Source organism: Monopterus albus, unplaced genomic scaffold, assembly GCF_001952655.1.
Source record: "Monopterus albus unplaced genomic scaffold, M_albus_1.0 scaffold51.1, whole genome shotgun sequence".
Lineage (NCBI taxonomy): Eukaryota > Metazoa > Chordata > Actinopteri > Synbranchiformes > Synbranchidae > Monopterus > Monopterus albus.
In genome coordinates, this window is record NW_018127931.1 from 5,322,464 (window position 1) to 5,327,865 (window position 5,402).

General features: G+C 42.3%; 1 pseudogene; it reads right to left on the reverse strand.

The window, feature by feature from the left end:
• Window positions 1–637: 637 nt before the first annotated feature.
• Window positions 638–2,503, reverse strand: LOC109960963 (nuclear factor 7, ovary-like; annotated as a pseudogene).
• Between the last annotated feature and the right edge of the window lie 2,899 nt (window positions 2,504–5,402).

The following is a 5,402-nucleotide window of genomic DNA, read 5'->3' on the forward strand; positions in this document are numbered from 1 at the left end:
ACACCTGGTGTAGATCACATTCCAGCAAGGAGGTGTGAGCTCCTGCTCACCAAATGACCAATAGGATTACAATGCATGAATTGTTGTACCTTTGTTGAGTGCAGAGCAGCCCAAGAAGATAAAATGTATTGTAAGACCTTAATTCGGGGTCAGTGGATGGAACTCCTGCGGGAGCTCTGTCTCTCTGATCCCAGCACTGTAAGGCCTACCTGTGATCAGACATTCAGTAAACTTTCTGCTGATTTTAAACAGTCCTCTCCTGTCGTCACTTCTCGTGCTTCCAACAAAAGAACGGGTTAATTTCTAACAATATGGTCAAAACCAAAAGTCTGAGAATGCAAAATAAAACACTAATTCACTTTTGTATTACAAATATAATTACATAAGTGAAATAAAAAGTTAAGACCAGACATAAAACACAAAGAAAACACCACATTACACCATCAAGTTGGCACCAAACAAACAAACTTTATTTTTACTCATTAAACATCATTCACATTTATGTTATAGAAGCTCAGAAGCTTATTTTGCTTTGTTAAAATCAAGATGATGTACAGTTGTTTGTTTTATTAAATAAAAAAACAAGTCCTAATGTGATTGTACTTCTTTCCACTAAAACAAAGGGGCAAACGTGAATTTATTGTTATTTATAGGTGTGATGAGCTATGATGATGAGCTATGCTATGATTTTAATGGTCCGGCCCACTTAACATCAAATTAGGCTGTATGCGGCGGCCCCTGAACTAAAATGCGTTTGACACCCCTGGTCTAGATTGACTTGGTTATAAATTAAACCAAGCAAGATTTGAATTTCCATACAAAGAGCTGAATTTATTGTGGTGTTAACAGTGCTTAACAAGGACATTCTTCAGAAAATCGACTCATTGGTCAAATATGTGTTTTTGACAGGAGCGATAATCAGAGGGGTAGCATTTTTTCCACCATCACTGAGACATGGACTGAAGTATGGATAGAGTTTCTCTCTGAACTTACAGCCACTAAAGGAGTAGATAAGCATCTACATCATAAAATGAGACCAAACCCTCCTCATAATTCACAAACAGCCCCACCTTTTGAGGCCTTGACTTCAGTGAGAGACAGACAGGAAGGCTGGTGTTAGCATGATACACATTTCCATTTCTCAACCACACAGTGCAGTAGCCATTCCTGGGGCAAACTTTAATTTCTCCCTTCCGGTTTATTGACTGTCTGACCACTCCTAAAGTCCACTCTGTCTTGTCTTTAACCTGAACCTCATAATAAAATGTTCCTGAAGAGAAACTCTGGTTTCCTAAAACACCACAACATGAGTTAAATCTCTCTGGGTTGTCTGGAAGATTCTGTTTTCCATTACCATGAGTTACTTGTTTCATCAGACAGGATGAGTTTAGAGTGTGCTGTTTCGGGATTGAGAGTCATTCACTGCATACTGCTGGACCTTCAGCTCGGCCTCAAGCAGTCTCTTCATTGCTTCACAGGCTCTCTTCTCCAGCTGAGCCACAGCTCACCTTGCAATCCTCTTGTATGATGACTGGACTCTCACCTCAGTCCAGTCTTTGGCTGGAACCATGTTCAAGGATGGGAAGCATTGGAGGAACTGGAGGTAGTCATCAGTGTGTGGTAACTGCTCCAGCTCAGAGCATCTCTTTGTCAGCTCAGAGATTTCTATCTCTAGCTCTTTGATGTGGCCTTTGGCCGTGTTCTGTTATTTTGTGCTTTTCTTCAATTGTGTCAATGAGCTGAGCCAGCACCTCCTCAACAGCCTGCATCATATTAGCAAAGACCTGAACACTGTCTGCTAGTTCTCTGTGTCCATCTTCCTTGCTCAGCTCCACTGAGTGTTTTAGCTCCTGAATTGTCAGTTGTCTCTCCTGGATCAACTGCTGATTTTTATCCTCTGTCTTACCAAGTTTAGCTTTTTTTTCTTCATATTCATCAAACAAAGAGACAATATGATGCTTCTTGTGGTTTGACTCAATGCAGAACCTACACACACATATCTGCTCAGCCTTGCAGAACAGTTCCAGAGGTCTCTCATGCTTCTTACAGATCCTTCCTTCCAGGTTCTTCTCAGGTTCAATCAGCATATGTTTGTTCCAGCCTGGGATTCTCTGATGAGGCTCCAGGTGAGTCTCACAGTAGGAAGCCAAACACACCAGGCAGGATTTCAGGGCCTTCACTTTAATTTGAGTGCAGACATCACAGAGAACTTGTCCTGGTTTGACTTGTTGTTGCTCTGAGCAGCTGATGATTTCCTTCATGCTCAGCTGTCTGAACTGAGCAACCATCTCAGATAACAAAGTGTTGACAAGCAACTCTGGCCTACTGGGAAAAGCTTATTACACATAGGACAATGGCACCGGACATTAATATTCCAATGTTCTGTGATGCAGTTCTTACAGAAGTTGTGTCCACATGGTGTGGTGACTGGATCAGTGAACACATCCAGACAGATGCAGCACTGAATCTGCTTTTCAGAGAGGATATTGCTTGCAGTTGCCATGTCTACACACCGAGAACAAAAGGAAAAGTGTGAAAAAACATTGCAATGTTATATTTGTTTAAACGTAATATAGAAGAATCTTGAATTGTATAGTCAGTTACACTGAACATAATGTGTTCAGTCATAAATTCTAAAATAACAGGGATCTTCCTAATCAGATACAGGTCTGTTACGTAATGATGCTCATTTTTTTTTAAATAGAAAACATTCTTACTGACATTCTTACTTACTCATATATTTGTTGCAGTCCTTATTGTTGGGAAAGATCTGATGAATGTGTACAGACAGATACTTCCTGACTGCACTGTGTTCGCGGCAAACTGCTTTCGATATCATTTCAGGAAATTTCTGTGTTACTTACTTTCTAGAGTGAGGCTGGTAATGTTTTGTGGTGTTTCAGAGGTTTGGAGATTATTACAGTCATATAGGTAGTTTTGGAAGTCGCTCTTTCACACATAAATTACATGACACATCTCAGTTTGACCAATAATTGTGGATGCTGTAAAGCATCAGTGTGCAGGGATCCCTGGAGGTCTGTGGTTCACCAGGGGAGCTATGCAGCATCTTGTGGCTGTATATGGAGGACTATTTCTGGGGTACTAGCCAGCGCATTTTGTATGTCTATGGAACACTGTTTCTGGGGTGGGTGAGATCGAAGCACAGGGTCCCCTGGAGGTCTGTGGTTCACCAGGGGAGCTAGACAGCACCTTGTGGATGATTTTGGAGCAGTATTTGTGGGGTGAAAAAGAAGCATAGGATGCACTTTGGCAGCATAAATTCAGATAAAAATTGAAATGGACAGCAAAGTAAGAATTTCATTGTACAGTGAAACACGTTTCCTAACTGTGCATATGACAAACACTTTGACCTGTGACCTTGACCTCAACAATGCATCTTAGAACAAATGCAATTATTTACAACAATTGGTTAACAGTACCAAAAGTATAAAACATTTTATTCACTCTCATTGAAAAGCAGTACCTCTGAAAAATGCATCTCTCAAATAATTCTGACACTGGACTGTGTATGTGGATGGGCCTGCCTTTCTACACAGCACACAATGGACAGAGACAGAATTTCAGAGTATGTGCACCGCAGATGTACTTTTTGCAGTTGGTGCATGTGGTCTGTGTCTTGGAGTTCTTTTAGGGTCCACACACTTTGCAGTGCTTCCTCTTTTTGCCAGTGGCTGCTGGAGGTTGTGGTTGTGTGGGTCCTGCAGGTGGGACAGCAGGATCCTCCAGGATCCTCCTGTTTCCTCCTAACAATGGCAAGAGAAGCTGGGTTCCTGGGCACATGTCTTCTCTGTGTGTGCGGTGTCACTAGTGCCTTGCCTAGTTCCTCCCGAAAAAGACATCTTCTTTGGAGCTTCTTCTGTTTCCAGTTCGGGTTAAGTGCCATCCAGATTACGAAGGCGTTGTATGCCGAAACAGCTTGGATGTTGAATAAAATCACAAGTGGCCACCGTAATGTTCTTCTTTGGCAGCTGTAGCAGGATAGCAGCTTGTCAAGATTGTCAACCCCTCCTTTGGTGGCTTTGTAGTCAAGTATTGGTTTGTGGTCCTCCCGGCCGCTGATTCTCCCATCCCTATGAAGAGTGCTCATAAGCATCACATTTTTGCCCTTTTTGGGTATGTAGGATATGAGGGCAGTGTTAGCCATAAACACAGAGGTGGAGTGGAGTGGGTGAGTGGTGGAATGGACTGGTCTGTTCTTTACAATTAGAAGCTGAGGTGGGAGCTCAGTCCTGTTTTTTCTAATTGTGCCAACCATTGTCAGCTTTCTTTTGAGAAGTTCCTGTCCCAGGCTGTATGTAGTGAAAAAATTATCACAAATGATGTTGTGCCCACTGAGGCCCTGCATCAAATCAAGAACAACCCATGTCCCCTGATTTTTCTCAGGGGCTCCTCCCTCTGGCTTCCCTGTATAAATTTGCATGTTCCATAGAACTGCTCCAGCCTGGCCAATACACGACCAGAACGTGACCAGATGCATTCAACAGGACAGGTGCGATTTTTAATTATGCTACGTATTCAGCAATATGCGAGGCTCGCGACTGTGATCTCTAAAAGAAATGTGAGCTACCAACAGATTACTTTGGATATCTCAAAAACTAAAACCCTTGAGAATACCATCTCTCTTTACAGGTCAAAGTAAGTGTACAACTATTTTGATAATCGTATAGAAATAACATGAAAAGGCGAGCAAAAGGAATTAAGAAACAGGTAGAGAAGAGGAGAGGCAATGAGTTGGGTGCATAATGACATCTTAACATCCCGAACGGGTAAGTATAATTTTATTGGCTTTAATTACATTTTATATAGTAGTCATGAACCAATCATCTGTGCCTTAGTTTTTTAAAACCTGAGCTACAGCTCCTCTGGTCTTCTATTTATCTTTCAGAGTGAGGAGAGAGGAAGTGATGGAGGGCAGGATGAAGTGTAAGACCTTTCATGTGCACGGTAAATATCAGTTGGTCTAATGACGTTAACGATTTTATGTAGTCATCGGTTCCCACTTCATATGAATTTCTAAATATTCCATTTTGTCTTATATTTGTTTCTTTTCAGGAGTATGGAGGAGAGGAGACACCAAAAAGAGATATGAATAGAGGAGAAAAAGGAACAGAAATAAGCAGATGGCAGAAGAGAGGAGGTGGGGGCGTAATGACATATGAATATTTGGAAATGGTCAGTATAATTTTATTTGCTTTAATTACATTTTATATAGTAGTATGCTGATACAAGCCCCCGCTGGCGGGGTTGGGAACCTTTGTGAGAGGCGACCTCACAGGGTTTCCGCCCCCCAGTTTGCGCGTGGCCTCGGTCCGACACAGGCCCCCGCTGGCGGGTTCGGGAACCTTTGTGAAAGGCGAACTCACACGGGTCCTCGCCTCCCC